General features: G+C 51.6%; 1 long non-coding RNA gene across 1 annotated transcript in view; it reads right to left on the reverse strand.

The window, feature by feature from the left end:
• LOC142821013 (uncharacterized) overlaps window positions 1–18352 on the reverse strand; it is a 37366-nt gene extending 19014 nt beyond the window's left edge. Inside the window, exon 1 of the long non-coding RNA XR_012898060.2 lies at window positions 18132–18352. This is a non-coding gene — a long non-coding RNA (uncharacterized LOC142821013). The remainder of the gene's footprint in view (window positions 1–18131) is intronic.
• Between the last annotated feature and the right edge of the window lie 414 nt (window positions 18353–18766).

Here is an 18766-nt window from a genome sequence, read left to right on the forward strand (position 1 = left end):
AGACGTGTGAACATTCCCGGCCACGCCCAGACCTGCGCCAATGAGGTCAATGGCAACCCTGGAGAATCCGGTTACAAAAACAGAGCACACGACTGTGGAACCCCCAAGCCAATTTACAACAAGCCCTTGCTGAGATTTCACTCTCCTTGGGAGTCTTGCCTGAGCAAATGCAAGTCACAGCAGAGTGTGTTACTCGGCCCCTCTCGGCCCCGGCTGTGAGGAGACGAGTCCGTCCCAGCCCCCCCGGGGACACTTGGCCTTTTGCTGCTGCAGCCACTTGTGCTTTGGGCCCTGGAGACCCCTGGGGTGTCAGCACAAACCAGCCCTGTGGCTCCAGGGGATTCGCATGGGATGCCAGCAGGAACAACCCGCCCTTTCCCTCCAGCGCCTTCCGCCTTTGCAGAGTGGGGCACAGTACAAAGCTCCGCAGCTGGAGCAGAGGCGATCCCTGCCCGCGGCCCGGCAGACGGCTCGGTGCACATGCTGCTCGATCGTAGAGTCCAGGGCACGGTACAAACCTCAGCAGCTGGAGCAGAGGGGATCCCTGCCCACGGCCTGGCAGACGGCTCCGTGCTCGCAAGGTGGCGTCTGAGCCCCCTGGTGGGACTTGGTACCGAAGGTCTGGCAATGACACTGTTGAGTTTGTAGGGAAACCCCTCTGAGTGGCAGCTGCCCACGGCCTCTCCTCTGGGGGAGAGCAGCCAATAAGTGCTGCTGCAGGAGGGAGGCAGAGCTAAGCACAGAGCACCCAGGTGGGTCCAGTCCCTCTTGTTCCCGCTCCTCCGCTGCCCCGGATTCTGTGCAGTGCCTGCTCTCGGGAAGGGCAGGCTGCAGCTGGGCCATGCAGCAGGAGGGGTGGGAGCCACGTGAATTGTGACACATGCAAATGGGGGGGGGGGGGGCAGGTGGAGCTAGGTATCTAAAGACAGACCCAAACAAGTGAGACAAGCCTTTAAAAAAAATCTTGTTTTCTAGGCCAAGCCTCTGATTCCTGAGCCTCCGGGCAGCGGGCAGCTTCATCCGCGGACCAGCTTGTGCTCTCACTCCCCGGCCACGCCCACACCAGGCCGCATGGCTTGTGGCTCACCCACTAGTAAAAATTCCAACCTGACATGTCATTGAGCGGACTGTGAAGGACACAGGGAGCGCGGGAACTGCAGGCTTCGCTCCCAGTAGAACAAGGAGTGAGAGCAGAACAGCCGCACATTGCAGTGACACCTCCGGTCCAGGAGGAAATGACGCATCGAGGGGTGAGCAGAATGGGTGTGAAATCCTCTCTCCTGCGGGGCTTGCACCATGGACGAGAGCACACATTTAAAACAAGCCCACTACTCTTTCTATAACGCATTATACCGACACCCAGCGTGGCCTCCCGCGGAGCCGGGCCAGCACACACCCTTCGTGAGCAGTAACCCGCCTTTCATCAGACCTGTGCTTCCACTGCCGTCCTTGAATATTGTCTACTTTCTCCATGACTATGTTACGTTAAACAGCAGCCTAATTAGCATCTGTGTAAATGTCATTCCAGGAGCTGCTAATACAGGGAGCTTCCAAAGCATCATATTTTGTCTGGAACACTTGTGAAAACCAAAACACATTTACAACATACCTGAGAGCTGCGTCGCAACATGTCTCTGGCCTGCGTCTGAAACTGTCTCACTTCACTTTGCTCATCATTCACTATATTATCATACCCAAATGTAGGCCCCAAAGCCTAGTCTCTGCTTATGCGTCAGCACATTTCTATCTGCCGTGAGCAAGCACCATATTTGGCTGCCTGAGGAGCTGACCATGTGGATGTGGAGAGAGAAATTTCCCAGCTCTGGCACAGAGCAGAAGGAAGGGGCTGTCATGGCAGTTTGGGATGCTGTTCCAGGCACAGGGATTGCTAGGAAGAGAGGGAAGAGCATCTTCACAGGCAGGCTTGCAAACCTAACGAGGAGGCTTTTAACTAGGTTCGTCGAATGATGGTGACCTAATCCCTGAGGGGAGTGGGAAAGTGGGATACTGGACAGAAACACAAGGAGGATGGTGCAAGAGAGGAGGACCTCCCATCTGTACGGAGAAGGAAGGGCAATCAGCCAGTTATCTAAGGTCTCTGTACAGGAATGCAAGAAGCCTGGGAAACAAACAGGATGAAATTAGAAGCCCTGACCCAGTCAAAGAGCTATGATTTGATTGGAATAACAGAGACTTGGTGGGGTGACTCACATGACTGGAGCGCTGTCATGGAAGGGTATAAACTGTTCAGGAAGGACAGGTGGGAAGAAAAGGAGGAGGAGTTGCACTGTATGTCAGAGAGCGGTAGGATTGCTCAGAGCTCCAGTATATAGGGGGAGAAAACCTGTTGAGAGCCTTTGGGTTAAGTTTAGAGGGGTGATGTCATGGTCGGTGTCTGCTATAGACCTCCTGACCAGGTGGATGAGGTAGAAGAGGATTTCTTCAGACAACTGAGAGAAGCTTTCAGATCGCAGGCCCTGGTTCTCGTGGGGACTTTAATCACCTTGACAAGTGTTGGGAGACCAATACAGCAGTTCACAGACAATCCAGGAAGGTTTTGGAGAATATTGGGGATAACTTCCTGGTATAAGTGCTAAGGGAACCGATCAGGGGCCATGCGCAGTTTGACCTGCTGCTCACAAACAGGGAGGAACTAATAGGGGAAGTAGAGGTGGGTGGTAGCCTGGAAAGCAGTGATCATGAGATGGTTGATTTCAGGATCTTGACCAAAGGAAGAGCAGCAAAATACACATCCTGGACTTCAGAAAAGCAGCCTTTGACTCCTTCCAGGAACTGACGGGCAGGATCCCCTGGATGCCAACATGAACGGGAAAGGAGTCCAGGAGAGCTGGCAGTATTTTAAAGAAGCCTTATTGAAGGCACAGAAACAAACCATCCCAATCCACAGTAAGAAAGGCAAATATGGCAAGCAGCCTAGTAGTGAAATCCTTGGTGAGCTGAAATGCAAAAAGGAAGTTCACAAGAAGTGGAAACTTGGACAGACGACTAGGGAGCAGTATAAATATATTGCTTGAGAATGCAGGGGAGTCATCAGGAAAAAGGCAAATGTAGTGCCCATCTTTAAAAAAGGGAAGGACCGTCATGGGAACTACAGCCTATTCAGCCTCTCCTCAGTCCCCGGAAAACTAAGGGAATTCGCAAGGAATCCATTTTGAAGCACTTGGGAGAGAGAAAAGTGATCACGAACAGTCAATGTGGATTCACCAAGGGCAAGTCATGTCTGAGCAACCTAATTAGCTTCTATAGCAAGGTAACTGGCTCTGTGGATATGGGGAAGGCGGTGGATGTGACATACCTTGACTTCAGCAAAGCTTTTGATGCGGTCTCCCATAGTATTCATGCCAGCAAGTTAGGGAAGCATGGATTGGATAAACAGACTGCAAGATGGACAGAAAGCTGGCTCGATTGTCAGGCTCAACGGGTAGTGATCAACAGCTCGATGTCAGGTTGGTGATTGGTCTCAAGTGGGGCTGCCCCCCAGATCAGTTCTGGGCCGGTTTTGTTCAACATCTTCATTAATAGCTTCAGAGGGGGAGCCGAGTCAGTCTGTGCAGGATAAACTTAAAAAACAACAAATGGTCCGGTAGTACTTTAAAGACTAACCAAACATATAGATGGGATCATGAGTTTTTGTGCGCAGAGCCCACTTCGTCAGACAGCCAGTCATCTGAGGAAGTGAGCTGTGCCCACCAAAGCTCATGAAACCATCTACATGTTTCCTTAGTCTTTAAAGTGCTACCAGACCATTTGTTGTTTTTTAAATTGGAGGGTTGGGCCAAAAGAAATCTGATGAGATTCAACAAGGACAAGTGCAGAGTCCTGCACTTGGGATGGAAGAATCCCAGCATTGTTACAGGCTGGGGACTGACTGGCTAAGTAGCAGTTCTGCAGAAAAGGCCCCTGGGGTTTATAGTGGATGAGAAGGTTGATATGAGTCAACAGGGCGCCCTTGTAGCCAAGAAGGCTAATGGCATATTAGGGTGCATTAGGAGGAGCATTGCCAGCAGATCTAGGGAAGTGATTATTCCCCTTTATTCGGCTTTGATGAGGCCACATCTGGAGTATTGCATCCAATTCTGCCTCCCCCCAGCCCTTACAGAAAGGATGTGGACGCATTGGAGAGGGTCCAGCGGAGGGAAACTAAAATGATTACAGAGCTGGAGCACATGACTTAGGAGAGGCTGGGGGATTTGGGCTTGTTTAGTCTGCAGAAGAGCAGAGTGAGGGGGTTTTGAAGTCCCGACTTGACAAATCCCAGGCTGGGATGATTTAGTTAGGGCTAGTCCTGCTTTGGAGAGGGGGCTGGATTCGGTGACTCCTGAGGTCTCTTCCAGCCCTAGGATTCTATGATTCTATGAAAGAATTTATTTATTTTCTCAGCAATTACTTTATCATATTTGAGGGCTCATTTAGCATCTTGATCATGCAGTGACCACGCTGGTTTAGCAGGCTTACTGCTTCTGGTGTACTTAAAAAACATACACTTCTCAGAAAAGAATTGCAATATTTTATAAGAGGAACTTCATATTTTATAAGAAGATCATTAAGGAGCTGGAAAACTTTTCCGTTGTAAATCCCAGTGTCAGATGTGCCAGTTGAGTTTGGGTCATCTCGGATTTATAGTTAGTGCATAAATTAGAAACTGGTGAAAAGAATGCAAAGAGATTTGTTGCAAAGACAGAATCCATAACTCAGCCCAAGATGGCTTCGAACTTGCTTCCCTCGAACATCCTCAGATTTAACAGCAGAGATAAGCATCTCCTTTGTCTCCATTATAGTTAAATGGGCATTGATTAAAATTAGCCTGCACATGACCTATCACATATTTCCAAGTGACTGGAGCATGGTAAATAGTGGTCTGAATGTCAGCCAGATTGGAAGGGAGGAGTCTGAGAAGGAGGGGGTTCCCCACAGACTAATTTGTCAGTGAAGACTGAATTAATTATGTCTCCTCTCAGAATCTGTGAAATGTTTGTTTATTCTCTCCTAATTCCAAGCAATCCCTTAGTATAATGGATCCGAAAGCACATCGCCAATGTTACTAACCACAAAGCAGAACCACCACCAGCTGGAAGCTGAACCCAGACTAATACAGGTTACAAATCAGGCACAGACCTCCGGCAGTGGGTGATTAAACATTGCACATTTGCACCAAACTGCCATGGGAACTGTGGAATTTTTCTCTCAAGCAGGGCACCAGACGTCTCTCTCAGGGTACGTCTACACTACCCCGCTAGTTCGAACTAGCGGGGGTAATGTAGTCATCCGCAGTTGCAAATGAAGCCCGGGATTTGCATTTCCCGGGCTTCATTTGCATGAAGCCGGCCGGCGCCATTTTTAAATGCCGGTTAGTTCGAACCCCGTGCCGCGTCTAGCCGCGCGGCACAGGGTTCGAACTAACCGGCATTTAAAAATGGCGCCGGCCGGCTTCATGCAAATGAAGCCCGGGAAATTCAAATCCCGAGTTTCATTTGCAACTGCGGATGACTACATTACCCCCACTAGTTCGAACTAGCGGGGTAGTGTAGACACACCCTCAGTGGGCCAGACTTCCAAGTGTTCCGTACCTAAAATTAAGGCCTGATTTTTCAGAAGGCTTTCAAAGACTTTCAAAGTCCCTGTGTGAACCCGATGTATTGAGCTCTTTGGGCCTAGGAGGCATGGTTCCAAATGGCAGAGGATAGATCCACTTACCGTGTGTGACCTTCTAAACAGCATTTCACCTCATTTTCATCTAGGCTCAGGACATATCTGCACCACAAGCTTTTGCCACAACAGTTAGCATATCGCTTCTGCATGCACATACTTGGCTCCTTGCATCGGCACCGAACATTCTCACCAAGAGCTTGTGTCAATCCAGCGTGGTGCCTGATGGGTAGGTAGCTAGTGTGCAACTCACCACCTGCAGGACATTTGGGAATTTTGGGCAATGCACGGTAGGGTAGAAATGAGTCAAACAGGGGTGACTAGTTTCAGAGGGGGAGCCGTTTTAAGTCTGTAACTGAAAAAACTTAAAAAAACAACTAATGGTCCTGCAGCACCTTAGAGACTAACAAAAAATGTAGCTGGTATCATGAGCTTTCATGGGCACAGCCCACCTCTTCTGATTAGAGTGTTCATGCTACACGAGGCTACTAGAGTGGGCTGGAAGTATTCTAAGTACCCGGTGCTTAGCATTTTATGTCATTAGGATGTGGAAAGTAGCAGTTTATCCAGGTCAGAGCTTTGTTTAAACCTCTTTTGCAGGTGTCAAACTTGTAAACGAAATCCAGTTCTGTAGTTTCCCTCTCCAGGGAACTTTTGAAATTGCTTGGAAATAATCCAGATATTTTTTGATCCATCAGTGAGTGCCCAGCAAGTGAAATGTTCCCCAAGAGGTTTCTGTGTGTTACCGTTTTGAATATCTGATTTTTGTCCATTCATCCTTTGTCGGGAGACTGTCCAGTTTGGCCAATATCCACGGCCAAGGAGCACTGCTGGCACTCGATGGCACAGATCACATTGGTAGATGTGCAGTTGTACGAGCCTCTGATGTGGTGGTTTATGTGGTTTATGTGGTAAAGTCCCGTGATGATGTCGCTTGTGTAGATGTGTGGGCAGAGCTGGCACCAGGGCTAATTGCAGGGGTAGGTTCCTGGTGAGTATGATGGAGGTGTGTTGTGTGGTTACTGGAAATAATTTGTTTGAGGTTGGGAGATTGTCTGTAGGCGAGGACTGGCCGCCCCCCACCCATCCCCCAGCCCTTTGAGAGTGAGGGGTCATTTTCCAGGATGTTAATGCACTGGAGGGGTTTTAGCTGGGGGCTGCAAGTGATGACCAGTGGCGTTCTCTTGTTTTCTTTGTTGGGCCTGTCTTGAAGAAGCTGATGCCTGGGTATTCATCTGGCTTGGTCATCCTGTTTTTTCACTTCCCCAGGTGGGTATTAAGTTTTAAGAATGTCTGATAGAGATCCTGTTGGTGATTGGCTCTGTCTGTGGGATTGGAGCAAATCTGTTTCTATCTTAAACAATTGACTGCGAAATGTTGTTCGAGGTCAGTCATACAAATGTTGGTGTATTGTGGGGCCGTGCGGGTGCCCATGGCTGTGCTGCTGACTTGAAGATACAAATTGTCTCTGAATTGGAAGTAGTTGTGGGTGAGGACAAAGTCGCAGAGCTCGGTAACCAGGTGTGCAGTGGCGTCATCAGGGAGGGTGTTCCTGATGGCCAGCAATCCATCATCGTGTGGAATGTTGGTGTAAAGAGCTTCTACGTCCATGGTGGCCAGGATGGTGTTTTCGGGAAGATGACTGACGTTCTGTAGTTTCCTCAGGAAGTCGGTGGTGTCTCAAAGATAGCTTAGAGGTACTGGCAGCATAGGGTGAGTGGAGAGAGCCAATATAACCAGATAATCCTGCTGTAACATGCAACTTTTCCCACCCCATAATGACAACTCTATCTCATAATTTTTGCCTCTATTTTGAAAATTCCCACATGGGACTTGTCGTTGACCACCATCTTGGAGAGCTGCATGAAGCCTGAACAGCTCTGTAAGGTTGTCATGTATGTTTCAAGAACAGGATGCACAATCCTGCGGTATTTCCAGAGATGCAAGTATTACTGCGAGGAGCATGACAATTCCCCAGAGGACAACTGTTGTGGGACATAACAAGAATCAATTCAAAACTGTTGGTGGTATTCAGGGAGCAGCTGCACTAACTGAAGCACAACTTCTGGTCCAAGACGTGAGCACTGACTGGTGGGATCACATGATAATGCAGGGTTGGGATGATGAGCAGCGGCTGCAGAACTTTTGGATGCTCAAAGCCACATTCCCAGGCCTGAGTGTTGAAATTGCCTCAGCCTTCCAGCACAGGGGAACCAGAATGAGAACCAGCTGACAATGGAGAACCGAATGGTGATTGCATTGTGGAAACTCACGTCATCAGATTGCTACTGGTCAATGAAAAACCATTTTGGAGCCGGAAAATGCACCGTAGGTGCCATTGTCACACAAGTGTGCAAGGTCACTAATTGTTTCTTGCTACACAAGACTTTGACTCTTGGCAATATGCGGGATATGATGTATGGATTTGCAGCAATGGTGTTCCCAAAATTCAGTGGATACATAGACAGAATGCATATCCCTACTTTGATACCAGGCCACCTTGCCCCAGAGTGCACCAACAGAAAAGGCTACTCTTCCACAATTATGAAAATGCTGTTGGATCACTGGGGGTGCTTTTCTGACATCGTTGTGGGCTGGGAAGGGAGGGTGCCTGACACTCACATCTTTAAGAATGCAGGACTGTTCCAAAATCTGCAATCAGGCTCTTTGGTTCCTGACTGGCAAAGTACCATTGGTGATGTTAAAAAGCCAATAGCAGTCCTGGGGGACCCTGCCTACCCATTGCTCCCCAGCTCATGACGCTGTAGACTAGCCACCTTGAGAGCCCAAGGGAAGATTTAACTGCTAAGCCAGCAGGTGAGGAGTGTTGTTTACTCACGAGATTGGGGCTCAGTGAGAAATAGGGCCCAACAGTTACAGTTGTTTGCTGCGTCCTGCATAATATTTGTGAAGCAGAAGGGAAAAGTCGTGGCTGCCTTGGAGGGCCTGCTGTCTGCTGAGATTGAGCAGCCAGACATGAGGGTTATTAGAAGAGCTCAGGAGCAACATGGCTTTGGGAGGCTTTGAGTGAGAACTTTAACAACAAGCCACAGTAATGCGTTGTGGTGGACGGCACTCTACCTGGTCCTACCCTTCGGGGGCCTGTTAGGAACTGTGTGGTACTTGCTGTGCACATTGTTGACTGTAACATTGTCGATGCACCTATTAATGTTGTGGTGCCTGCATTTATGATTATTATACTGCACATATCACAGATCTTTCGCTATGTGAAACACTTGTGTAGTTCCTGGGGAAGGGGAGTGAAGGAGTGTGGAATGTGAGTGTTTGCAGAAAGATAACAACTTGAAGGCTCAGCAGTTTCAGAGTCTAGGTCAGGCATGTCCAAAGTCCGGCCCGCGGGCCAATTGCGGCCCGTGTTCCGGTTTAATACGGCCCCACAGGTAATTTGGCAATATCTATCTTTTATGGCCCCCAACGAATCCATATGTATTGAGATGAATACATTGTAAAATCTCAGTTAATGTCAGTTGGTCTAAATCAGTTATAAATATATTTGGACGCAACATGTATACTTGGTGTTATGTTCCTGTTCATATTTTTTGAACTTAAAAGTTGACAGACAACCTTTATTACCAATAATATGTAATGTACTTTACAATGTTCCTGACATAAATTTCAGCTTCCTGGATTTTTTTTTCATCTGGCCTTCAGATATGAAAGGCAGAGTGATTTAACACCTGTTTAGATTTGTCATCCATGTGACGAAATGAAAAGTATGCCGTTTGCAATAAACTTTGCATAAAATAGTTAATTTGCATTTAATTTTAATGGTTCAAAGAATGTCAGGCAAAATGGTCGGCCCTCACGCTTGTTCACTTCATCAAATCTGGCCCTCTTTGAAAAAAGTTTGGGCACCCCTGGTCTAGGTGGTTGAAGAAGATGGAAGACTCAGGAGAGCCAAAGTACCATCAGTTGGGCCCAAGATAAGACAGACCAGTGCAGGACATGTAGATAGCCTTGGAGTTAAGAGCAAGTACCCCTTAACAAATAAGACAGCCTTGAAATAACACCGGGAAGAAGGCAGCAACATATCGAGGTCAGATGACAAAGAAAAATAACTTCCAGATAAACAGATGTTAAACAAAACTGATGGTGCTTGTTTAAGAGCTGACAAAGCAAAATGTATAAACCTGAATGGGAGAAGAGTCCTGTAAAAGATGGAGTGTCTTGCATGAATTTCTGGGTCTCCTCTTGTCAAGATCAGAGCACTAGTCTGAACCGAGAGATGCCCCCATTCCTCCCCCTCACACTTAACTCACCTGGCCAGTGAGTTACAGTGAGAAAAAACTACAGTGTGTGTGTGTGTGTGTGTGTGTGTGTGTGTGTGTGTGTGTGTGTGTGTGTGTGTGTGTGTGTGTGAATATGCATATAACGGAATAATGTTACATTGTCAATACATGTAACATTTTGCCGTATCCCCCTGACAAAGATCCTGTGAAATTCTTCCAAGTATAGCACAAGACTCGGCTGCAGGGACAAGGCAAGGTCTGTCTCAGCAGTAGGTCAGAGATCTGCCCTACTGCACAGACACCTTCCTGCATCTCCCTCCCTGCTTGACTGGTGCGCCTGCAACAATCACAGCGTGACGGCGCCTTTCACACTCCTTATGGAAACATGCTTCTGAATACAAATATGCATCACTGGAGCAGGCTTTATGCAAAATACCCGATGGAAGGTATCGTTTGAAAAGTTGCAATTTGCTGAATGTGTATATTCTATCTGCCATTTCTGTACCTGAATGTAGGAGTATTCAGTGTGTTCACGTTGGCAACAGCCTATTCCCAGCCCATCAAGAACAACAATGAAGAAACCAGACACCGAGCTAATAGCAATTCAGCAAGCCACAAACGAGTGAGGGCAGAACTGTCTTCCTGCAGTCTTGCTACACTGCCACTGATTCGTGGACTCTGGGATCTGGGATCATGTCATCTGATGCTGGGGCCCATCTTGGTCCTTGTACTTTTCCACTGAAGGTGAAAAAAACGTTAAATGGAACACGAAGGATTCCTGCCATGGGCAAAATGTATATAGCAATGGGAAACCACTAAGGGCGGCTGCCAGGGGTCAGGACACCCCTGCTTACTGACCAAGATGCCTGCTGGAAACATCTTCAAGTGACCGGGACTGGCGGACGAGGCTCAGGGAAAGACTCCAGCCCAGGCGGGGCAGCTGTCCAGCCTATGAACTAAGGTGCTTAGAATGCCGGTTAGGCTGAGGGATTGCGTGGAACAAGTGTTTTGTTTTATTTTGCTTAGTAATTTTCTTTGCTCTGTGCTCTGTTACTTGCAGCCAACGAACCCTACTTTTTATACCTAATAAAATCACTTTTATTTATTTATAAACCCCGCGTAAATAATTCTTACCTGGGGTTGTAGAAAGCAACTGTGCTTAGCTCTCTATATGGCTATGGCTACACTACACTATTATTCCGGAAAAAGCTACACACATTGCGAAGCTTTTTCCACTTCTTTTTTTGGAAGAGGCTTTCCACACTGGGCCAAATGTAGGGAAAAACCCCTTTTTCGGGACATTCCTTCTTCCTCGTAAAACGAGATTTACAGGGATGCCGAAAAAGCGCGTCTGCTCTTCTCCTGAGCCCCACGCCAGTGCAGCCCCCAGCTCTCGTTGCGTGGCAGCACGCATTGCTCCGCCAGCACAAAACGCCCACGGCAGGGGGCAGGGCATTGGAACGTGGCGGGTGCTGACCCGTGACACTCGCCACCTAACTAGTGAGCCCAAAGGAGTCCTGCCATGGCTCTGAATCCGCTGCAGAAGGGAGGGGCGGCCACTCTCACACCGGCCCTTCTCCTGAGCCCTCACCCTCACACCGGCCCTTCTCCTGAGCCCTCACCCTCACACCGGCCCTTCTCCTGAGCCCTCATCCTCACACCGGCCCTTCTCCTGAGCCCTCATCCTCACACCGGCCCTTCTCCTGAGCCCTCACCCTAACACCGGCCCTTCTCCTCAGCCCCACCCTCACACCAGCCCTTCTCCTGAGCCCTCACCCTCACACCGGCCCTTCTCCTGAGCCCCCACTCTCACACCGGCCCTTCTCCTGAGCCCTCACCCTCACACCGGCCCTTCTCCTGAGCCCCACTCTCACACCGGCCCTTCTCCTGAGCCCTCACTCTCACACCGGCCCTTCTCCTGAGCCCTCACTCTCACACCGGCCCTTCTCCTGAGCCCTCACCCTCACACCGGCCCTTCTCCTGAGCCCTCACCCTCACACCGGCCCTTCTTCTGAGCCCCCACTCTCACACCGGCCCTTCTCCTGAGCCCTCACCCTCACACCGGCCCTTCTCCTGAGCCCTCACCCTCACACCGGCCCTTCTCCTGAGCCCTCACCCTCACACCGGCCCTTCTCCTGAGCCCCACTCTCACACCGGCCCTTCTCCTGAGCCCTCACCCCCACATCGGCCCTTCTCCTGAGCCGCCACCCTCACACCGGCCCTTCTCCTGAGCCCTCGCCCTCACACCGGCCCTTCTCCTCAGCCCTCACTCTCACACCGGCCCTTCTCCTGAGCCCTCACCCTCACACCGGCCCTTCTCCTGAGCCCTCACCCTCACACCGGCCCTTCTTCTGAGCCCCCACTCTCACACCGGCCCTTCTCCTGAGCCCTCACCCTCACACCGGCCCTTCTCCTGAGCCCTCACCCTCACACCGGCCCTTCTCCTGAGCCCCACTCTCACACCGGCCCTTCTCCTGAGCCCTCACCCCCACATCGGCCCTTCTCCTGAGCCGCCACCCTCACACCGGCCCTTCTCCTGAGCCCTCGCCCTCACACCGGCCCTTCTCCTCAGCCCTCACTCTCACACCGGCCCTTCTCCTGAGCCCTCACCCTCACACCGGCCCTTCTTCTGAGCCCCCACTCTCACACCGGCCCTTCTCCTGAGCCCTCACCCTCACACCGGCCCTTCTCCTGAGCCCTCACCCTCACACCGGCCCTTCTCCTGAGGCCCCAGTCCTGTGCCGCCACCTCTTCTCTCTAAGCCCTGCCCTGCGCACTCATTTCTCTCTGCTCCTAGCCCACAGCGTTCACCTTAATGGCCAGTAAAAAGGGATAGGGCTGGACCGTCCCACCTCCCCCCTGCCAGCACCCTTGCTTGAACTCCAGAGAACAAGCAGGCAAGCCGATGGATGTGTACAGCATTGTGGTGCTATGCAAACACAAGTGAGGGTTTATGAAAGCTCGTGATGCTCTGATCTTGACAGTCATTGTGAGACAAGCCTGTGGGCTGTAGTGAGGGATCCAGGCATTGGATTCAACAGGCTCACTCCATGGTGGCCTGGTCTATTCCTCTCTGCTGGGGCAGCCAACAGTGGCCACTGTCAGAAGAGAGGACGCTGGGCTAGTTGGACCTTTGGGCCAACCCAATTCCAGCTCATCCAGCAGGAGGGTGATGAGGCATCAGACTGGGAGGGGCACCTCCCAAGCCCCTGGTGCGTGTGCAGCCCGTGTCGGGTACGGTGTGCCCTCATTGCCCAGCCTTGGAAAGAATGGGGTGGACTATTCAATGAATGGAAAGCCACGGACACATCCCAGATCTCTAAGTAAGGACACTAAGGGTACGTCTAGACTACAGGCTTTTGTCGACAGAAGTTTTGTCAACAGATACTGTCGACAAAGCTTCTGTCGACAAAGAGCGTCTACACTACATCCAGTTCTGTCGACAAAGCCAGCCACTTTGTCGACATAACAGTGTGGACGCAAAGGACAGTGTAGATGCAACAATGCCTTCTATCGACAGAACTGTGTCAACAAAAGGCGTTATTCCTCGTAGAATGAGGTTTACATACGTCAACAAAACTGCTGAGTTTTGTCAACGCTATGTCGACATAACTCAAAGGCAGTGTGGACACAGGTATAGTTTTGTTGACAAAAGTCCACTTTTGTCGACAAAACCCTGTTGTCTAGACGCACCCTGAGAGAGAAAACTAAAAAAGGGATAAAGGCTCTTTAAAAGCAGGTTTGTGTCTCAGGTTTTGGCATATAAGGGTTTCCGAGACTGGGAGGGGGGCGTGTCTCCTTGGGGGGTTTCAAGGCTATTACATGTGTTCCTCCATTCTGAGGGACGGTCATGGATGCTGGCCATGGCTGAGCTGGATTCTCCACTGGGCTAAGAGAGGAACAGGAGAAGGGTTTGAACGCCACAGGTAACTTGTACTACAAAGGGGGGTTTATCCAGTACAGACGTGTAAAGCCTGAGGTTGTGTCTTTATGATTTTTTCTGTGTAACTCTCCTATCTCTGCTCTCCCCGAGCTTTTTCATGTTTAAATCTGAGGGTTTTTTATTAAAAAACTTGTCTTTATTTTTTCTGTCAGAAGGTCTCCGCCGTGCGCTCTACATGGAGCTCATGCCCCAAAGGGAGCTGGTGTCCGGGGGGCAGGCGCTGATAAACCAAAGTGGCAAAGTCTGAGTCTGGTAGTGAGAATCCAGGGAGGATGACGTCACAAAGTATGCACACCCTGGCGTGTAGGGCGTGGTGAGGGTAGTGTGTATAGACCACAGTTAACGCTATAGGGTGCCCTATGGGCTTAAAACCCCCACAGTATAAGGCCCAAGGTGAAGACACTTGCCCCCGTGCCCAGGGTAGCATGGCCTAATAGCCAGAGACAGCCACAGAGCAGTGCAGCTTAATAGCCAGAGTCAGTATAGTTGCCCTTTGCCACAGGACAATACAACCTAATAGCCAGAGTCAGTATGACCACCCTTCACCACGGGGCAGCGCAGCCTAATCAGTACAGCCGTCCTTGGCTACATGGCAGCATGGCTTAAAAGCCAGAGTCACTACAGTCGCCCTTCACCTCAGGACAGCACAGGCTAATAGCCAGAGTCAGTACAGCCGCCCTTTGCCTTGGGACAACACAGGCTAATAGCCAGAGTCAGTACAGTCGCCCGTTGCCTTGGGACAACACAGGCTAATAGCCAGAGTCAGTACAGCCGTACTTGTCTATAGGGCAGCACAGCCTAATAGCCAGTGTTGGTACAGCCACCCTTCACCACAGGGCAGTGTGATCTAATAGCCAGAGTTAGTATGGCTGCCCTTTGGTACAGGACAGCGTGGCCTAATAGGCAGAGTCTGTTTGGCACTGTCAACAGTGGACTGGAGACCCAACTAGGGTTTCAAGACTCAGGGACCTGGCTGTGGCAGAGGAGGCCACCACCCGCTCAGCAGGGAAAAGACTTTGAGCTCTTGGTTGCTTCCTGCTGTGGCTGGTGGTCTGGCAGCCTGCAATGCCTGGGGTTCTCCCGGTTCCTCAAGGCAGGCCATTCCCTGGTGCTCTGCCAGATGCGGGGCTTCCCATCTCCTGCCAGGAGGGTCTGGGGGTGGATCTCAATGGTCCACGTCTTTCCTCTCCAGCATCCCTCCTGGCCTGAGCTGAGCTGCTTCCTTTTATGCTGGCAAAGCACTCTGAGCATGCTCACTACAGCAGATGGGGCAGGACTTCCTCCTCCCACATGTCATAGACTCATGGACTTTAAGGTCAGAAGGGACCATTACAATCATCCAGTCTGACCCCCTGCACAGTGCAGGCCATAGAATCTCACCCACCCCTCCTAGAATAATCCTCTCACCTAGATCTCAGATATTGAAGCCTTCAAATACTTTGAAGGCCCCAAGATGCAGAGAATCCTCCAGCCGTGATCTGTGCCCCATGCTACAGAGGAAGGCGAAAAACCTCCAGGGTCTCTGCCAAGCTACCCTGGAGGAAACATGTGGGGTTAATCCCTTGTGGCCTGCTGCGGGGTATGCTCACCCTGTTGCAGTTGGGTGTGGGGAGACTCATGACAGGGGAGCCGGGACAGGCCAGGAGAGTGAAAGGAGCGGGGAGGATTAGGTGACCAGAATGAGAAAATTCCACCTAAATGTTTCAGATGTTTCTCCTTGCGAGACGTGATGCCTCTCGTCCCGGTAATGCAAGAGGAGAGGCAGCCGGAGCCTGGCAGCCCAGGGCTCATGGACCTCTCGGAGATCTATTTTGTAGCACAGTCAATCTAAACTGGCCTCCCGATCACAGCTTTTGTCAGTGATCTCGGAGGCGATGCGTTCTGGACTCCGCACCGCCGGGACTAGACGTGGGATTTTCGGAGTGTGCGAAGCTCTTGGACTTTTGCTTTGCCCATAGGTACAATCTGAGTTCGATCTAACAAGCAAGCAACTTGGTGACCTTCTTGCTCGGGCGACATGGGCTGCTACTGATTCATCCGCTCCACAAGGTGTGTTTGACAAGCTCACGTTTTATGCTAAATTTGCCCTGCCCCTAGTGTGACGGAGTCCAGCTGCCGTGATACACCATAATGCATAATTGGCACAAGCTCTCGCCATGTGTGTCGCTGTGGGGGAGGAGGGGGGCTGGCCAGGCGCTGGGGGTGACTCGCGGCTGGGTGGGAGGACGCTTTTGCTCAAGCGCCGCCAAGCACCGAAGCAAAGAGGAGAATAAATTGTGCAGCCTCTTCTAAGCATCAGGACAAGCCACAATTCCAGTCTAATTTGAATCTTATTAAGTCTGGAGAGTTTTGTCTCCAGCCCAAGCAGGTTTGAATCTCACCCACGACGAGCCTAACAACACAATCTGCAAAGTGACTTCACGTTCCCAAAGGGCTAACGTGCAGCAGCCCAGCAGCAGCCTATCCTATCACACAGCAAGCAGGGCAGATTCCATCAGCATTCCTGACCCTAACCCGCTGGTGTCCGCCTGGGGAGGAAGTCACAGTGCATCCAAGGAAGGGCTTGGGAAGCTAATGTACGAGTGTCAGTAATTTGGCCGATGCAGCTATTGTACATCACACCTGAAATGCAATTTCCATCCATTGTACTGCAATCTGATCTAGGGCCGTGTTTAGTGGCCATTCATCTCCCAGTCGTCCAGCCTCGCTCCACCAAAGGGTCCCCTGGTGCTTCGCAGGCTGCAAACATTTGGCTACAAGCTAAAAACGCCTCTGCAAGACTCACAAAAAGTGTCCGTGGCTTTTGCTTAAAAATGGAATTAACTCGCTCCGGTCGAGCAGTTTGCGCCCTGGCAGCCTGAGACATCTAAGCTCGTGGCTCCTACCCTAGTGGCTGACATCCCAAGAACCGAAGGATCAGCAGACATTCCCTCCAGGCCCCCAGAGAGCCGCTCCCAAGACCAAAGCAAGCTAGTCACCCTTTCATTTATTAATTCCTATACGCACACTGAATCTGCACAATTCTTCCGCCTCCTCTGGGAGGGTCCTCTGCTTACTGTGCAGTCCATAAAACGAGATCCTGAGTTCTACTTGTGCTCCTGCTTCATATCAGCGTGGGTTTCCCAATGCTGACTGCCTACCAACCTCACAAAGGGTATGTCTACACTACCACCCTAGTTCAAACTAGCGTGGTCGTGTAGACATAGCCAAACTGTTTCATAATTCCAGGCGTCTTTGTACCACGTAGTTGCCCTCTCTCAAAACTCTGCTCTCCCCGCTTTTCAGCCCCACTTCATAGCAGAGTGTGATTTTGTGCAGTCACTTCTGCATGACCTACTCCTGGAGTAGCTGACCGCAGCGGAGAGCTGCCTCTGGGCTCAGCTCGGCTCGGCTGTCCCAGGGCTGGCCAGCAGGACGGCAGCAGTGGGTGCAGAATGGCCTGCTACCTCCCTGGCACTGTGGGCTGCACTAGATCACCGCTAGCCGGTTCCTTGGCGTGCGTGGTGATCACTAGAGCCCTGCAAATCCGCCAGTCTGAGCCGCAGACCCGTGTCCACACCCGGGGTTGAACCAGGTGGGAGCGAGATAGAAATCAGGGGGTGTCCCTGGCCAGGGCGCTCCACCCCATGTTGGGTAGCCAGCGGCTGCATTTCAGGGAGCAGACGTTGGGCACGAAGAGCATCCGGTGCTAGATTAGCTCTGCAGGCACCACGGGTGAACACCAGCCTGCTGAACCAGCACCAGGGTCTGCCTGGCCCTGGTGGGGATCACCAAAACTCTTGGGCCCTGGCTCCGCCCAGGGCAGCCGGGCTGGGGGTCTGAGGCTCCAGTCCTGCTCTGGGATGGGGTGGCATTCCAGCCCCCTGGGCTAGGACAATAAACATGCTCTGGGGTAGATGCCCCACTTGTGCCTTGCCGGAGGGAGGGACAGCGGGAAGGAGAACTGGGCTGCTCTGCGCACCATGCGGGGGGCCCAGGACTGGGTGCTGGGACAGAGGGGGGAGAGCTAGGCCCCCTCGCTCCAGGGAGAAGGACACAGAAAGGGAGAAGGGAAATTAAGGGCTCTGTACTCCCTCTCCAAGCAAAAGCCCCCCACGTAGGAGCAGACCCGATGGTGCACGGTCCCAGCGGCGAGGTTCCCCCACAGCCTCCCCATGCACACCAGGGCAGGACAGCTAGACATGGCAACGTAGACATTACAGCCTCGCCCGCTGCTGCTCCTGTCACCTCCTGGCCTTTCACAGCAGACGTCCTGCCTCTCGGGTCCTCACCTACGGCTCCCAGGGCAAGTCGGCCTGGTGTCAGCCCGCACCATCCCCTGGCGCTCGGCGGTGGCGTCTCCGGCACATGCTCACTTTGCTCACCAGGACAGGTGCCTGTAGAGCGCGAGATGCGGGAGATGGTGGCTCCGCCCTCTCATTACAGCCACCCTCTGATTTGTTCTTCGCACTGTCTGTCCAGCTGAGCTGCCCAATGGAACCGGGCCTGCCCCTCTCCGCGCAGGGCAAGACCAGACCCTCAGCCTGTGGCAGTGTGACCATGGTGGCGTCAGGCCTCTGTGTGCTTGCAACACATGCAGGTCACAGCCCCCTTGGGCAGCTGAGACATGACCCCAGAGCAGGTCTCTTTGCTGTGTACAGATGCCGTGTAGAATAGCAGCGGGAGGACTAAAAGAACCAGGGTCATTCTGTTGGACTGGGACCCTTGTGACAACAACTATCCCTTCACAGCCCCAGGAGGGGGCAGAAGCCTGAGCCCTGTTGGGGACAGCGCCAAAGCCTGAGTCCAGTGCTCTGGGGCAGAGGTTCCAAGGGCTTCACCCCAAGCCGGGGACCTGTATCCTGAATCCAGCACCCTCAGACTTCAGCTTTGGCCCTGGGCTCTTTGGCTTGAGCTGCAGCCCTGG

The sequence above is a fragment of the Pelodiscus sinensis genome, chromosome 29, assembly GCF_052426305.1.
Source record: "Pelodiscus sinensis isolate ZL-2025 chromosome 29, ASM5242630v1, whole genome shotgun sequence".
NCBI classification, from domain to species: Eukaryota; Metazoa; Chordata; order Testudines; family Trionychidae; genus Pelodiscus; species Pelodiscus sinensis.